At 36.3% G+C, this 19223-nt stretch overlaps 1 pseudogene; it reads left to right on the top strand.

The window, feature by feature from the left end:
* LOC127410769 (thyroid peroxidase-like) overlaps nt 1-14904 on the top strand; it is a 37939-nt pseudogene extending 23035 nt beyond the window's left edge.
* Nucleotides 14905-19223: the final 4319 nt, after the last annotated feature.

Raw genomic sequence — 19223 nt, forward strand, 5'->3', positions numbered from 1 at the left:
CTCCTTTTTAGAAATTTGGCACAACCAGGGAGAAAGACACAACCACGGACACATTTTTGTTTGCTGTTTGCACAGTCTAGTGCTGTCACATAGACAGATGAGGTATCTCAGGACTTAATGTATTTTAGCGATATCTTTCAGGACGAAGGAATATTTTCTCCATACCATTCCATAATATATATATATATACAGGGTTGTGAGGGTTACTTTTGAAATGTATTCCACTACAGATTACAGAGTACATGCTGTAAAATGTAATTTGTAATGTATTCTGTTAGATTACTCAAGGTCAGTAACGTATTCTAAATACTTTGGATTACTTCTTCAGCACTGGTAGATTTTTTCACTTGTTCTGACTATAAAAACTCTGCCAGTACAGTAAGACAAAATACACATTAAAAATACATTCTCTGAAAAACCTAAATATCTTAAATAAGGATTTTTAGATATTTTTACAGGAAAACGATACAAAAATTATTATCAAGAATACGATTTTTGCCCTAATATCAAAAGACTTACTAGAAAAAATAAAAAAAAAACATATGATTTAACATGAATTTTCTTGATAAAAAAAATATGATGAAGTGTTTCACCGCTGTTCAAATGCACTTTGGATCGCATCATTTATATGTATAAATGTTTTCCATCTGAAAGGACTCAATATTAAATGAAACAAATGACAATAAAATGCAAAGTAATCTCTTCAGTAATCCAAATACTTTTTGAATGTAACTGTATTCTAATTACCAATGATTTAAATTGTAACTCTAGTGGAATACAGTTACTTATATTTTGTATTTTAAATACGTAATCCTGTTACATGTATTCCGTTACTCCCCCAACACTGTATATACAGTATATATACATTATACATTGTATATATACTATATAATAATATTCTCTTACAGCACTTTTAAGAGAAAACCGACATAAATGTGTGTCATTGACGAGGGCTCCATTCCTGTACTTTGCCTAGTGCCCCTAAATCACTATATAATTAGACTTTTCTTTTTCCTTGTTCAAAGCGTAAAAGACGGTCATTTGGCGCAAAAGCGTAATATGTAAAAATGGACAATGAATGAGTCAATGAACTAATCTGAACGAAATTCTTGGGTGAACACATTAAAACGACTTTTCATTGAGATTAATCTATATCAAAGTTCTTTAAGCCAATGGATGGATCCACTGATATAAATGAAGTAGGCTAAAATGTAACATTTCACACAGATTTTAATTTTTTTCGTGTTAGCATACATTAGAAAAATGTAATGACATTTCTGTTGAAATGACTGCATTTGATAAGTATATTGGACCATACGAGGACTATAACAACTCTTTGAATCCTTCTGTATCGAATGCATTTGCCACTGCTGCGTTCGCTTCGGTCATGCAACCATTTCACCAGTGCTCAGACGACTGAACGAGAGCTTCCAGGAACACTAGCACTTCTCTTCTTTGAAACTTCATCAGACTTTCTTCAGTCCATGGAAACTAGTGAGAGAAAAAACAGGCAACTATCTAGTAAAACAACATCAGATGCTAATACTAATATTGTTTAGTTAGACTTTCAACTATTGGCATAAAGTCTGGTCCACTTTGCAGCTTTTTCTAGCCAAGAACTGCTCACTTAAACCGAAAGAGACCCTCTAACAGACATGTAAAGTGACCAATCACAGATAGTGACAGTTTTTTAGTGACAGCAATTCACAACAAACAGCCCCTGAACAGTGTATGTAGGTTATGCTGATACAAGACATTTGTTTTACTCATATTGAAATGCATCCCATGTTGATAAGAAAGAAACAGAAAAGGAGTTTGAGGAAAAATTCTGTTCATTATCGAGTTGAATTATGCAGATATGTCCAGGCAAGGGAGAGAAATGTTTATTTCAAATGATTTTAAATTATTACTGCTCATCCACATCAGATTGCTCTTAGTACTGGGAGATTTATTAATGCAGCACTGAATAATTTCTCTCGTTTGGTGTGGAACTGAGGGATTTATTGTCAGATGTTCAAATAAAGCTAGGGGTCATTTTACATACATCCCAATATATGACTTTGTAAAAAATGAAACATCTTGATTGCAATGGCAATGAAACAAACTCAAAGAAAGATAAACAAGTTTTTTGTTAGGTATGAGCCACCAAATTTATTTTCCTTGAAATTTTGTGAGACTTGACGTTTTCTGTTAATGCACCAGTGTTCGGGAAACTATTTTAGTTAGCTACTTTTTTTTACTTCTTTTTAGTACAACAAGCCACTAACAACATTGATGCTATTTAAGGGAACAAATACTTTTAACTACACAGTATTTAGGCAAGAATAGTTTGGCTTTAGTTACTCCGCAACACTTTAAGATTCACATCTGAGCAAAACATTTCAACTGTGATTTGCAACCTTGTTTTGTGTTCTACAGAGGGTTTAGATACAGTTCTGCGTGGGCTTCTGGGCCGGCCAGCTGCTCTTCAGAACCAGGATCATCTAATGTCTGAGGAACTGACTGATAGATTGTGGTTCTGAACATCCCTGATTCTTTGGATCTGGCAGCTCTAAACCTGCAACGAGGATGAGATCATGGTCTGCCTGGTTAGTTACCAACTTTTGCTCAACCTCGGCCCATATCTACATGGTGGCCTGGTTTGACTTAGATCAGTAAGAAATCACCCAGTAACCACCCACAACTCCCTAGCAACCACCTGGCAACGCCGTGGCATCCACTAACAATGTTGTTTTGGCAAGCACCGATTCAGGTGTTATAATTGCAATCTAATATAATATCATTATAATGCAGTCTAAAACTTACTTATGTTTTAGACCGCAATTTAGTTGCACACCACTTTGTAACGTCCTTGCTAAACTGTTTCAAACTTGTAACAGCAAAATTTTTGGTGGCCTTACAACACGTTTTAAAAGACTGCAACCTAAAAAATGTCTAGACCTAAATGCATGAACATGTGGTAACAGAATAATTGCTGATGATTTGTGTCACAACTGCATCTCGGTTAATTCAACGTTCCTTAGTCAATAAAATTCAAGTCAATTTATTGTCACTTCATCATGTACACGAGTAATGATGAGTGAAAAAGGTAGTTGCCTGGTCCACACATTGATTGCAGTAATATGCATATAAAGAAGTATATACAATGTACTAGAGGATGACCGATATCTTTGTTTTACCGATTAATCATGCCAGTATTTGCTTTTTTGGAACCATTGGTTTTTGGCAAAAATCTATGCCGATAGTTTACTATTATTATTAGGGGTCAAACCCCTAAGGGGCAAAGACTCCTATTGTTTTCATTAGTTTTCTTATTATTTTCTTCTTCCGCTCGAGTCTAAGGCAGCCCATAGAACTGCTTGCGGGAAAGTTATGCACGCTATGACGTCATTTTCCGTCATGAAAATTTTTCCGCCATTTTGAATTTTCTGAAAAACCTACTTTTTCGAACTCGTCCTAGGCCATTTGTCCGATTTGCACGAAAAATGGCCTGCATCATCTAGAGGCCCTCACGACAAAAATGTATTCACATAATTTTGATAAACCATACCAATTTCGAATGGCGCTTTAAGGAAATCAAGGAAGAGCACGCCAAAATGGATGTGAGGGTATATCTCCGTAATGTTTTAGCGTACTCATACCAAACTTATTATTTATCATAGGCACCATGACTCGAGGGTGCCTGCTCTGTTTCGGAACAGTGCCACCTAGTGGTCACGAGATATGAAAAAAGCTCATTTTTACTTATAACTTCTGAACAGTTTGTCATAAAATCATCAAATTGGTCTCATTAGATTCAGTGGGGTATAGCAAGTCCAACGATATGAAAAATTCCTATGTCAGCCATTTTGGAGGTCGGCCATTTTGAATTTAGTCATAAAATGCTGTATTTTACGAACGACTTGGCATATTGTTACAAAACTCTGTATGTGTCTTTGGCACCATGCTCTGAAGAGACTCAAAAAGTTTTGGGACAGCACCACCTTGTGGTCACAAATTATAATGCTATTCCTAAAAATGCTAATAGATATTGACTCCTTTTGCCTACTGTCAAGAGACTGGTCTTGATAGATTCCATGGTTCATACTGAGAACAATGATACCAATTATGTCATGATCGAGTAAACTTCCTGTCTGCCATTTTTAAATGTTTTGAAAACCTACTTTTTCAAACTCCTCCTAGACTGTTTGTCCAATTTGTACGAAAATTGGCCTGCATCATCTAGAGGCACTCACGACAAAAAGCTATTCACAAAATGATAAACCATACCGTTTTCGAATGGTGCTTCAACGAATTAGTCTAAGAACGTGCAAAATTGAACTTTAGGCTGAATCTCCGCAACGCTTTGAGGGATTGGGACGAAACTTGGTACGTGTCATCACCATTAGGCCCTGAGGTTACCTACAGCATTTTGGTGCACTGCCCCCTATTGTTCAGGAGATAGAAAATGGCTATTTGGCTTATAATTCTTGAACGCTTTCCTGCATGATAACCATAATGCCCAGATACTACCTGAGCAGTTTCAGAACAGCACCACATACTGGACAAATATTCTAAGATGTAGCTATTTTTTGTTATTTTTAAAATATTTTTTTTATGATTGAAAGTTTACTTTTTCTAACTCCTCACACACTGTTCATCGGACTCTAACCAAAAACATGTCACAAAGCTTTTTTTGCTGCTCATGGTGCCAATAATTGTCTTGACCCCAGTTTCGCTGCTTGCAGCTATATTTATTATTATTAGTAGTAGTAGTAGTAGTAGTATTGTGTATTGTGGGGATTTGCTGATCTAAATCTCTCATCATTGACAGAATTCATCCATATTATTATTCTCACTTCATTATATATTTTGTTATTTTGATTAGATCATCAAGTGTTCATGCAAAGTAAACTACGACTGTATGGAAACATATCCTTCAGCACAGACATGGTATCTCCAATTTCATATTTTTGAATAACACTAAACCTTATTCCTCATTAAACCTCATTTGGAGAAATAGATGTATACACACACAAAACCCTTCATCTGGTGAATATATAGGTTATAAAAAGCTTTATTTGGTAAATACTTTCATACAGAACATTGCAACAGAGCCAAGTCTCTGTAATTTCAAAATAAGAGTCCTAGGTGTGTTTTTACACTTGTTTAGAGTTAAAAGTCCCACGTTCTTATTCATATTTAAATATCCCTAAGCCGAGACCAAAGTTTTCCTCCTAGAGCTTTCATGCTACATCCACCAAACTCGGCACAGACCTCCAGACTGTTCTGGAATAGTGTGCTTTGTCTTTTCTAATAAATTGGACTTACAGTTTTCGCAAATCAGACAATCAACAATCTGAAAAATTCCATGCACTTACATTGAAAGAATGTTCAAATGGGCCAGCGGAATGCTCGTTAATTCAAACTCAAACTATCAAAAAAAAAAAATGTAAACACACCCACAAAAGGCCTTTAATCTGCTTTAAGTTTATCTATCTGTCTCGATCTATGGTTTATCTGACTATGTGACAGGCTGTCTGAATATTTACCTGGCTGGCTGCTTGTCTTACTGTATTGTCTGTATATCCATCAAACCTCAAAGTTTTAAAACTAGTTTAAACTTTCAACAACAAAGTTTGTCTTGATAAACTGCCTATCTCCAAGGGCATAGGTTTGGTTTGAAAGTTGGTAGGTATATATTGCAAGGAGAACATTATTTAGAATGCAAGAAAGTGGGAGCCAGGGTAGCTCAGCAATTAAAAGATGTTGACTACCACACCTGGAGTCGCAAGTTCGAATCCAGGGCGTGCTGAGTGACTCCAGTCAGGCTTCCTAAGCAACCAATTGGCGCAGTTGTTATGGTGGGTAGAGCATGGTGTTCATCGTGGTCGCTATGACATGGTTGTCGCTCTTGGTGGTGAGTTGTGCATGGATGCCGAGGAGAATACCGTGAGCCTCCACACGTGCTACGTCTCCACGGTAACGTGCTCAACAAGTCACGTGATAAGATGCGCGGATTGATGGTCTCAGACGCGGAGGCAACTGAGGTTCGTCCTACGCCACCCGGATTGAGGTGAGTCACTACGCCACCACGAGGACTTAGAGCGCATTGGGAATTCCAAACTGGGGAGGAAATCCCCCCCCCCCAAAAAAGAATGCAAGAAAGTATGGTGTCTAAATGTCCTCATATAACAAGTCTCATTTTCTATTCCTCTGCTCCACCATATTAAATATTGGCCTGTTTTTTCACAAGCACAATTTTGATCATGCAGGTATAATTTTATTTCCTGTAAAAAACAAACAAACAGGCTTTTCCTATCTACCCAGATGTTCTTCTCCAATGTGCAAAATTAAACATGTATTGGCTAAATATAAGCTATATATTGTGTGAAGAAAATATGAAATATTAGTTAAAAATACAAACATCGTTGCGCTGACATAGACCGGCTCATTTTTACGAGCTGCTTGCTCTACTCTCTCATAGAATCAGAATCAATGAGCTTTTTTGCCAAGCATTCTCATGTACACAAGGAATTTGTTTTGGTGATAGGAGAAACAAGTGCACACAGAACATTACAGTGAGACACAGAATATAAAACAAGGTATAAATAGACATACAAATAATAAGATATATAATGGCGTATGTACATGTGCAAGTGGTAATGTATGTGTAAGGTGGGGGTATGTACAGTTATTAAATGAAATATGTGAATTTACATATGAACATGAGATATATATTTACATCATTGCACTATGGGGAGTCCTGAGGCAGTTTAAATGCCTGTGTCGTCATAGAAACACACACATACTAGACACGTGCCTAATATTTTATGCTCCCTGTATCTTTATAAACTTTAAGGATGAATGCATTGAACTCAACCTAAATGTTGGTCAGGGCATGTTCTATTTTCTAAAAGTTTATAGGGACATGTCCCTATCATCCCTACCTAAATCTACACCTATTCATATTTCGGTACAATTAAAGTTTTGCAAGGCAGCACTGTAGTGATATTAGATTAGATATGATTAATAAGAAACAAGATAAATTTACTTGAGAACAAAATAGCATAATATACAATATATTGTTAAACATATATATATATATATATATATATATATATATATATATATATATATATATATATACATACATTTAAATAGAAAAAAAATGTTTGCCAATGGTATAAGAAAAATAAACTTAATTTAAAAGGAAAACAAGGTTATTGTTTATTATTATTAACCAATTTGCAAATTGTTTTGTCATTTTAAACATAAACCAAAGTACATTTTGTTCGATTTCTCTAAAAACAAAATTTAATGTCTAATGCCATTTTGGTTCACAAGCAAATTTACTGTATCTTATTTTAAGGATGTTTAGATATGCATACTGGAAAACAAGACAAAAATACTGAGTAAGAAAATTATATTTATATTTTCTGCAATGTTTGCAATACTGAACTGTAATTAGTCTTCTTTCTTGCATTTATTTGCATACTGAACTGTGATTGCACTCTGAGTGTTGAGCGCTGGTATTTCCTTCAGGAAATGTAAATCTAGTTCCTCACTTGATATACACATGATCTTAAAAAGCCAGTGAAGCCACTATTTATCGTATTTTCTCTCTGGGCGTCACAGGTTACAACGACTGGAGGAATTTCTGTGGATTTGACAGAGCTGAAACTAAGTCAGATCTTATGGAGGTAGTCAGCAATGCAGTTTTGGTGGATAAAGTAATGGATATGTGCGAACATCCAAACAATATTGATGTGTGGCTCAGTGGACTGTTGGAGCGCCCACTGCCAGGCACTCGGACCGGGCCACTGTTTGCACGCTTGATCGGAAGACAGATGAAGATGCTGAGGGAAGGTGACAGGTACACTTGACTTTGAATGGTTTCAACAGGTCTCGTAAAGCAAAAACACTGCTCAGTTAACCTGCACTGTTTTATCAGAGTCATGCAATTCTTTTCTGACCGGTATAAAATTACCAGGAATAAAATTAAGGTTTACTATCATGTCATTCCAAACCATATGACATTCTATCTTCGGTGAAACACAAAAGGGGATATTTTTAAGTGAATATGTGCTGTTCTTTTTCCTACAACAAACGCATACAGTAACCAGAAGCTTTCAAGATCAAAAAAGACCATAAGACTATAAAACTAGTCCATAAGACTTGTGCACTGCATTTCAATTCTTCTTAAGCCATATGAAAACGTTTTGTGAGGATTGAAATTCTTGACATTATTCATTGACAATCTTCCCTGCTGACACTGCTCTCAAATCTCATTTGCAAATGCATCACACCATTTTTGACAACCCAGTCTCATAGAATGAAAATGACTATAACTACAGTTTAGCAAACTGACTTTTACGTGCCAAATTCTACATTTCATTGCCGTTTCCAGGTAAAACTAACTCTAGAGGCGCTACAACATCTGTGCGTTTTATTCACTTTCACACAGATCATGACTACAACCGATGAGTTTATAGACACGTTTCGCACTATTACTCTCAAACTGCTATTTTATGCTATCAAAACACTTTTACTATTATGCATCATTTGAAAAACGACACACTTTAATTGGCTTTCATTGTGGCTTACCAGATAGAGTGATGGATTGTTAACTGGGAAGTCTGCAGTTCAAGACCAGTCAAGCACACAATCCAACACGTGAGATGAAAGTGTCATAGAAGTTACACAAAATGACACGGTTGCTTCCAAATATGTGCTTTTTATGTTTCATTTCCTTTTTGGACACTAATGGTTAGGTTTAGGTGTTGGTTATGTGTAAGGATGTCTGTTTTGTTCACCTCTCATTTGCTTTTAGAACACTACTTGTTAGGTTTAGTTAAAGTTTTAGGTTAGGAAGGAACATTTTACTCATTAAAACCTCCATCTAACATTCACCTTAAAAATGTTGACTGATTACGACACCATTTCACTCGCTTTTGGCGCCCCCCTCTGGACATTTCACTGGGAAGCAGCAGCAGCCAAGTGTGTAATAAAGCACGTAATTTCACTTTGCAACAATGTTGCCAGGGTCAAGTTATGTTCGTGATATCAGGCTGATTTTTCTTGTCAGTGACAGAAAGCGCCATTGGTTCTCAGCCTTTTTGGGATTGAAATTGAAGTGTCAAGTATGAAGAAGCAACTGAGATTTGAGGACCTCAGCGGAGGAGAAGGTTTTCCGCAAATAATGGCTTCAATTTTGGTATATTCCTCTCAGAAAGCAAATGGTTTTGTATGGGTTGCATGGACTACTTTAATTTAATTTATTTATGTATTTATTTGTCCTTTATAGAGCTTGACAGCCACTGGCCACTGTATGGTTTTATTGTATGAAAAAGATCAGCTGTGAGATTCCACAGAAGGGAGAAAATCAAATGGGTTTGGAGAAACATGAAAATTCATTTAATTTAATCATTCTCTTATGTATTCCTTTACTTTAGGCCATGTCCACACTAGTTTGTTTTAGTTTGAAAATGCATTAATTTCCGCATACTATGGAAAACGATGATGTTAGGAAACTGAAAACGGAAGTTTTAACTCAAGTGTATTAGTGATGATGTGGCCTTAATAAGCACTAGATCAATCAAAGTGTTGACATTTTGTGTGCATTTCAGATTCTGGCGTGTTTTCCCCACAGCAAAGACGGGAACTACAAACACACTCGCTGTCTCGCGTTATCTGTGATAACAGCGGCGTGACAGAGGTTCCCCTTGATCCGTTCAGGGTAGGAATTTATCCACATGATTTTCTTAACTGCGGTAACATCCCATCTTTGGATCTGGAGGCGTGGAAGGAGACACCTGGCAATGGTACTATGTGTGTATGTATATTAGCGATTGTTTGGGATAGTCTTTTTGTTCTCATTTTACCTTTAAAGGTAAAATATGTTATTTTTTCGATGTTCAAATACCATTCTGTCCAGCTGTTTTTGAACACAAGAACAAGACCAATGTGAACTCCCATTATATATGGGATTGTTCACCCAAAAATGAAAATTCTCTCATTATTTACTCATATTAATCATGATATCTCAGGTGTGTTTGACTTTCTTTCTTCACCAGAACACATTTGAAGAAAAATAGTAAAATATCTCAGCTCAGTAGGGCCTTAAAATGCAAGTGAATGGAGATTTCTCTTATGAAGCTCAAAAATCACAGACAGTCAACATAAACGTCATCCATACGACTCCAGCGGTTAAATTAATGTCTTCCAAAGTGACACGATCACTTTTGGTGTGAAATAGATCAATATTGAAGTACTTTTTAACACTAAATCATGCTTCCAGTCAGCAGCGGTATGCACATGTGACGTATTCGCGTTGGCACGTGAGACACGTGAGAACTGACGCACGTGCGACACAGCCGGAAGAGCAGCACGATCGTGTCACTTTATAAGACATTAATTTAACAGTGCTGAGATATTTTACTATTTTCCTTCAAATGTGTTCTGCTGACGAAAGAAAGTCATACACACCTGGGATATCATGAGGGTGAGTAAATAATGAGAGAAATTTCATTTTTGGGTGAACTATCCCTTTAAGAAATGTGTTTAATGGACCACCGATATAGCCAAATTATACAGGGCTTCTCACAGAATAATCGGTTTTGAAAATATGTAGTTTTGCACATCACTTTGCACATGGTTTTCATTTCCAGTTGCAACAAAACACTGGTGTGGATATGCATGAATACTAAAGAGAGGCTCTTATTTGAGGAATTACACAGAAGTCTCTACGAGTGAAAAAATAAATGCAAACTCTGTTCAAATTGCAGCACTCGAACCCCATGCAGTTCCAGGTGAGATGTAGAGTGGTGATTTTGTTCCCAGACTGGCAAATTGATGGTGTAAAATGTTCTTTTGCTATAGTAACAGCAGGGTTGTTCCTGAATTCAAGTACAGCCACACAAGCTCACAATTACATCACTGTTTCAAACCAAATTTGAAACAGAGGACACCAAAGAGAAAATTAAATGATTTTTATACAGTAAGTGCCGTGTTTCCAGCTCCAAAAATTTAAATACATAATAGAACCAACTAGGGTACTTTGACAAAATGTAATCATATAATTGATGCCACTTTCTATTAAAATCCTCAATGCAGTTTTATTACAGTACAGAGTTCATACAATCACATTGTCCCAATTCACTGTAAAACTATGTTAAACAAAAGTTGATTTGTGAAAAACAACATATTTCTACTTTCTTTAAAGATGACACTTTTATTTTAACCATATAATTGTGGATTGTTAGGATAGCAAAAGGAAAAGGCTTCTCAGCTTTTAAAAGAGAGGACAAAACACTTCCAATATCTTTAATTATTGACGTCAAAGGCCATGTGTCCAATCAAACTCTACGGTATATTGGCGCAAATTCATCTGTCGCTTGGTATGATCAAATTAGACAGATGCCAACATTGACAGGTTGTGTGACATGCCCTTATGTTTTATTTATGATTACTTTTATTATTATAAACAATATATATTGAAAAAAATAATTGTGTTCTGGCATGTTCACGCAGGCATTATTGGTCCACAGGCTGCTGGACTGAATTCACTCATGCAGTTTATTAACAATCATTCTGAAAAGCATTACTCACTCTCTGAGCACCCCTAAGAGTCGGTAATTCACACAGCGCAGACGCTTGTAATCTCAACGCTGGAATTCTGCCCAATGACAAATATTATGCATGACGCGCCTGCAACACTGCCAAAACAATTAGCCTTAGTAATCATACCTGTTACATGTAGAGAAATGAATCATTCTAATGAATATTATTAAATCCCATGGCATTCATGTGTAGAAGCATTGCAATCGAGAGTCCAAAAGAACTTGCTTAGCATTTCAATTACCACACTCACAAAATAAAAACATTCAATGCACTTTATTTAGGCTAATTGTGGGAAAAACTGTCCCTGAATTTAATTAAGCCTTCACGAAATATATACTGTATATATTTTTGCGGAACAGATGTGTTGTAGTCTCGTTGTACAAACCTAAAGACAGTTAGCATGCACGCATACTAGATACAACAAAAATAACAATGACTGGATCAGTCGACATGCACAGCCTGTACTTCTCTGATAAAGTCACTCTAATTCACAGTAATAATATATACATTAAAAATATTAATAATAGCAAAATATTACATAATAATAACAACAATAATAATATTAATACAATTAGTAAAATAAATAACAAATATTAGCATATTTAAAAATAATACTGTTTATTATTATTATATAATAATAAATTATAATATATAATAATAACACATAAAAAGTTAGAGCTGTCGATTTGACACGTTAAATTAATATTCCGGGTTCAATACAAGTTAAGCTCAATCGACAGCTTTTGTGGCATAATGTTTATTACCACAAAAAAAAAAAAAAATGTCGACTCATCCCTCCTTTTCTTTAAAAAAGCACAAATCCCAGGGAGTGCTGAGTGACTCCAGCCAGGTCTCCTAAGCAACCAAATTGGCCCGGTTGCTAGGGAGGGTAGAGTCACATGGGGTAACCTCCACGTGGTCGCTATAATGTGGTTCTCGCTCTCGGTGGGGTGCGTGGTGAGTTGTGTGTGGATGCCGCGGAGAATAGCATGAAGCCTCCACATGCGCTATGTCTCCGCGGTAACGCGCTCAACAAGCCACATGATAAGATGCGCGGATTGACGGTCTCAGACATGGAGGCAACTGAGATTCATCCTCCGCCACCCAGATTGAGGCGAGTCACTACGCCACCACGAGGATTTAGAGCGCATTGGGAACTGGGCATTCCAAATTGGGGAGAAAAGGGGAGAACCCCCCCCCCAAATATATTTTACAGTGAGGCCAGTGGGGGGCAAATGTCTGGAGGGTTTAAACACAGAAATTTGAAGCTTATAATTTTATTAAAAGCAATTACATACATTTTTTGGTTAAAACTCATGTATTATTTGAGCTGTAAAGTTGTTTAAATTGTCATTTTTATAGTAATTTTAGGGTTTTAGGGTTTGACATTACATCGTCATAGCAACAAAGTTGTAAAATTGTCTTCAACTTTGCACAGATAAGGTTAGTAAGTAATTTTATCACACAAAAATCATGTTAACACACATATTGTTTACGTCTTGTGGCTATATTTTTGAAACAGTGAGTATTTTTAACGTTTACGGATTGAACCCCTTTGACTTCCATTGTAAGTGTCTAACTGGAACACACATTTGTGCTTTTTTTAAAGAAAAGGAGGGACGAGTCAAAATACATTTTTGTGGTAATCAACATTATGCCACAAATGCTGTCGATTGAGCTTAACGTGAACTGATCCCGGAATATTCCTTTACTATAGTGAATAATAACGCATTAAAAAAAATTACGCAATTAATAATGCCCCCGACCTTACATAAATGACGTAATAAGGAATGTTCCTACCATAAGACCAGTTCAAGCTTGATGTGGCAGGAGGGGGCAGTCAGTGCTCCAGCCATACAGGCAACAAGCCACGTCAAACCTACATATGAGTTCATAAACCAACAATTAAAAATAGCGCAGTGGGGTTAAAGGGTTATGTTCAATGATATGCAAACAAACAATATTTTGACTTTAAGACCACTTTTTGTGCTGTAGAAATGCTTTTCTGCTGCCACAATATATGTATATGATGTAGTGTATTTGAATTATAATATTTATTATATAATATGTTTATAATTATTTTAATTATATACTACAATATCTTTATTTGGGGGCCTTTCTCAGTAGATATTGCGATTAAATCAATTAATTAATTGGCACATCGTGTAATTAATTTTATTTTGTCATTTTAATCGATTGACAGCCGATTAAAAACGTTATGTACATTATATTACTACATAATGCCATTAAGCATTTTAAATGCATTTTTTTATTTTTGCCATTTTATCCAACATTGGCTATTGATCGTTTTTTATTGCCATACAACAATGTCCAAAGGCATTTTAATTCGAAATAATGATTTGGACAAATGATGAAAATGCTCAAATCAATTTTCAATGTGTCTGTTAGTCCAGAATTTGGATTTCCATACATCCATTATGACCAAGGGCGTAGAATTTAGTAGGGACGCTAGGGACATGTCCCTACCAATATCCAGCAACTATTGAATTGTCCCTAGCAATAATTTTGACCAAACAATTAAAATATATAACCACTGTTGTCCGTCGGTGTCTAGTGGTTTTTATTTATTTATTTATTTATTTTATTTAACCAGGAAAAGTCTCATTGAGATTAAGAATCTCTTTTACAAGAGCGTCCTGGCCCAGACATGCAGCATCAGAATTTGTGGTACACAAACGGTTAACAGATCTCGTTCTTTACTACGAGTCTCTCCCTAAACCACGTCGCTAATAGGATTGGCTTTGTCGTTTCTTGCTAACGTGTGAGAGGCTGTAGATACATCCGGTTGTACGTAGCGCCAAAGCTCCGTCAACTAGATGCGTATCATCATGCAAGCTACAGGTAAGTGAGGAAGACGCCATCCTTACACCAACAGTTCTGTGCACGAAAATACGGGACAAATTGCGTCTCATATTGAGTGCATTTTTTCAATCACGGGTTGAGTGGCAAGCCTAAACGTTAGTTTATGTGTGTGTGTGTGTGTGTGTGTGTGTGTGTGTGTGTGTGTGTGTTTGAGGCAATTAGGCTAATTTGGTGATATGCTGATTCAGGATGGCAGCCAAAATAAGAAAGGTGGACATCAGGAGCTACTTTACAAACAATCAAAGTGTAAGTCACTTAAAATATTTTCTCAGTTGCTAAAGTGTAGAGTGAGAGTCAACAATAATGGTAATACTTAACTAAGCCATAAATGTTTTTCCTCACTTTTCATATGGCATGCATCAATGTGTTATTTTGTCAGGTCATGTGACAGTGCAGGAAGAGAGGCAGGGTCAAAGGTGAGGCCTAGGCTTCAAAGTTCCATTCAGCTGTCAAATTTGAGTAAAGAATTTCTTGTGTTCTGTAATTACGGTACTTGGTTATTGGTTACGTGGACTACAATACCAGGTTATGCATGTAAGTGCTCTCCATACATTATGTATATGCACTCTGATGCTGATGTATGAGAGATGTTGACGACTGCACTATGGACAGAGTAAAGTTAAAGTTAAACTGCCTCCTTGTCATCATTAGTTACCTTTAACTTATAACATTACAGAATTAATTAATTAACATATTCTTGTAGTCAATATAGACAAAAAACCTTAATGTCAATCCCTGAATAATGTTTTTTTTCGGTTATGAATGCATGCTTGTTTAGATATTCTATCATGAAGTACAGTAAGCTAAATTGTAATGTTGTTGGTTTACATAATCAAAATTGTGTAATTATTGTCTCAGGAACATACTGACATAAAAACTCCCTTTATGAGTGTGTTGGCTACCATATCTATAAATAAAGGCTTTAGATGACATGATATTGCGGTCAAAAGTCTATCATAAATGCAAAAATCCTCAGCTTCTGGGGGTGGGGGCTCTGCGGACTGCTTTGACGTCCCCACCAATGCCAAAATCAAACCTACGCCCTTGATTATGACCAACGAAAATTACCCGTGGTCAAACTTCCAATTTACGCCTTTAAATTGAATGCATTGAAGAAAAAGGTTGTGACTAAATGTTCACAAATTGTGTTGCATTTGCACATTTTAATCAACTAAACTGAACATGCAGCAAAAACACATTTTTATATACACCTCCTTTGCTGGTCTCGACCAAAGTGATTGCGATTTCACGTCATGCCAGATATAGAAAGCAGGGAAGGATTGCATTTGCTTGGCCTTGTCATATAACAGGTCCTGACCCATTCCAGACCCATCTACAGTGTTTATTTAATCCTGGTTATTATATACACTGCAACTCAACTGCAACTCAGATAACGTCTTGTAGAGGTGATCAAGTGTGTAAACTGATGTCACAAAGACACCTTCCCTCCTCACACATCTCATAACACATCACTCCCATGTGACTAAAACACACTATTTCACCAATAGGATTGTCTTTGCATTCTAAACAGGATTGGTTACATGTAGTAATATACCAGATGAAATATTGATCGTGTTGTTAATCGTTCAAAAGAGCTGTTGTCATGTGTGTGATTACAAACATGTTTCTCTAGTATATAATTTGAGATGAGGTAGCTAATTCCACTCTTGAGTCTCTACGATATTCTGGTCTCTAGTTATGGCTCAAGTTCCTCCAACAATGTAAGTCTATGGGACTTTTTTTTATACATGTTTTATCATCTGCCAGGCGAAACTTGTAAGTCTGTTTGAATAGAAAAGTAATAGCGCACCCCTTCCCAACAAGCTGCATGAAATATGGTTCTCACTATGTATTAAGATGAGATAGGACCAACCGATGCTACTGAATCTGCAACACCGCTACTGAATCAGCAGCGCAAAATATACAGCGTGACCAGTGTTGACTGATTCCCGAATGAATGACTCATATGAGTTGGTTCTTTTGAATCTACAGAACTTCCTACCGAACTAATGACTCTTATCAGCTGGTTTGTTTTAGTGAATCAAGAACTCACTGATTCATTTATTGATTCACCTACAGATTCATTCATTTCATGATGTCAGACAGGAATGAACTGTTACTGTGTCATGTGTACTTCGGGCTCATGTGACTTAAATAAGAGTCATAACTGGATGGTTGTTTATCAGACAATGTGTAAATAAAAACAGACATTATGAGTTTTGCTGTATTTAGTGGTATTTTATAAAAATCAAACATTAAAATATCTAATAAATGTGTAAAAAAAAATATTTGCAAGAATCTGTTCTGTTAAAATATGAAACTATCTCATCATGATGGCAGTGAATAAATACATTAAGAATCGCATTTCTTATTTCCAAATATGTATTCCTCAAAAATACTAAAAGAGCCAATAAGGCTAAATTTCATACGAACAATTCCCATCCCTAAACAAGTATTTTAACACCAAAAAATGACACAATTTAGCTTTAAAGAACATTATTTTTGAGTCGAGTTTCACTAATTTGTCATTGTCACTAAATGCTTCAAAGTTCTGAATGTGTTGTTCTGATATAATTGCTGTATTGCTGTTTGATTAATTAATGACTCCTCTCTGCAGATTTGATGGACGCTGAAAGCACAGGAAGGTGAATACGACACATCAGAAACCTCAATGACATTGGCACATTTACAACATCAGAACTGTGGCCACTTTATAGTTACACAGGTTTCAAGAATAAAGACCTTTTGTTGAACAAAACCTATTTCAAAAGTGAACATAACTTCAGGAGGCCCTTACATGCCCGACCAATTATGACCGGGGCATTATGATGAAATAGAGAATACATTGAGCAACTCGCCAGTACAGAGACCCTAATTAGTGATGGATGAACAGTCTTAATACAGGACCAATCTTATTATCAAACAGTACAAAAGCACTGATCAGCATATTGTTTTGAAAACAAATTATGAATATACGTAAGCACAATTCTGAACCATACGCTGGTGTGACTTTCATTTTATTAACTACTTGTGCATGCCTTAAACACGAATAATATAAATTAAAATAAATTTCCATTTTCCCAGATTGTATATTAGTGTTTATTTATTGCCTTTTATAAAATTTTGCATATAATCCTTAAATATGTATTATTTGCATGTTTAAATGTCATATTTAGATATCATATTATACTCATTATAAATGTTAGTTATTGCCGTTGAAAAAAAATATATATATATATAAATTTAAAAAAAAAAACTAGATAGGTAAAGCCTTGTCTGAAAGTTTACACTAATTAAAAAAAACAAAATAGTTTGAAAGTTACAGACAGACAGACAGAAAGACAGAAAACAATGCAAGAAAGAGAGAGAGAGAGAGGGAGAGAGAGAGGGAAAGAGAGAGAGGGAGAGAGAGAGACAGAGAGAGATAGAGAGAAAGAGATAGAGAGAGAGGGAAAGAGATAGAGGGAGAGAGAGAGAGAGGGAGATAGAGAGAGAGGGAAAGAGATAGAGGGAGAGAGAGATAGAGAGGGAGATAGAGAGAGAGGGAGAGAGAGGGAAAGAGAGAGAGAGAGAGACAAAGAGAGAGAGAGAGAGAGAGAGAGAGAGAGAGAAGAGATAGAGAGAGAGAGGGAGACAGAGAGAGAGGGAAAGAGATAGAGGGAGAGAGAGAGAGAGAGGGAGATAGAGAGAGAGAGAGAGAAAGAGAGAGAGGGAAAGAGATAGAGGGAGAGAGAGAGAGAGGGAGATAGAGAGAGAGAGAGAGAGAGGGAGAGAGAGAGAGAGAGAGGGAGATAGAGAGACAGGGAGATAGAGAGAGAGAGAGAGAGAGAGAGAGAGAGAGAGAGAGAGAGAGAGAGAGGGAGATAGAGAGAGAGGGAGATAGAGAGAGATAGAGAGAGAGGGAGAGAGAGAGAGAGAGAGAGAGAGAGAGAGAGAGAGGGAGATAGAGAGAGAGGGAGATAGAGAGAGAGAGAGAGAGAGAGAGAGAGAGAGAGAGAGAGAGATTAAAGGCCTTGTTTACATTTTACATTTTGAATTTTTTGATAGTTGACATTTTAATAGTAAATCTATGGGATTTTGGAGATATTTTTCCAATATATTACGAAAACCGAAATTCTGATCAGCAACTCGAGTCAGAACAGTCTGAAGGTCTGTGCCAAGTTTAGTGGAAGTAGCTTGGAAGCTCTAGGATGAGTAACAGTCTCAAAATTTGGTCTTGGTTTAGCTTTTTTTTTTACATTTTTTACTCTAAGCCATGTCTGTAGAATAACAGTATGTTGAATTTGTCAAGCCAACATAATAAAATTAAAATACTGATTTCCTGCAGAAAAAAAAAAAACTTAAACCAGTCTAAAGTGGGTGGTTAGTTATTAGTCTCCCATCTTGGCCAATCTGGATTTCGGACACTTGTCAGCTGGCCAGGCTAGGAGACCAGCTAAACCAGCTAAACCAGCTTAAACCAGCTAAGACCAGTAAACTTGTCAACACTACTTCCTATTTACAAATTTGAAGGCTATTTAAAACGTTATTGGAGATAATTTTGCAAAAACATCACCATAGTCACATAATTTTCATGAGATCACGGCGTAAGCATTCGTTTACGACCTACTAGTAAAGTGTTTCATTAAAGGGATAGTTCACCCAAAAATGAAAATTCTCATCATTTTCCTCATGGCATGAGGGTGAGTAAATGATGAGAGAATTTTCATTTTTGGGTGAACTATTCCTTTAGGTTGCAA

Source organism: Myxocyprinus asiaticus, chromosome 20, assembly GCF_019703515.2.
Source record: "Myxocyprinus asiaticus isolate MX2 ecotype Aquarium Trade chromosome 20, UBuf_Myxa_2, whole genome shotgun sequence".
Classification (NCBI taxonomy): domain Eukaryota; kingdom Metazoa; phylum Chordata; class Actinopteri; order Cypriniformes; family Catostomidae; genus Myxocyprinus; species Myxocyprinus asiaticus.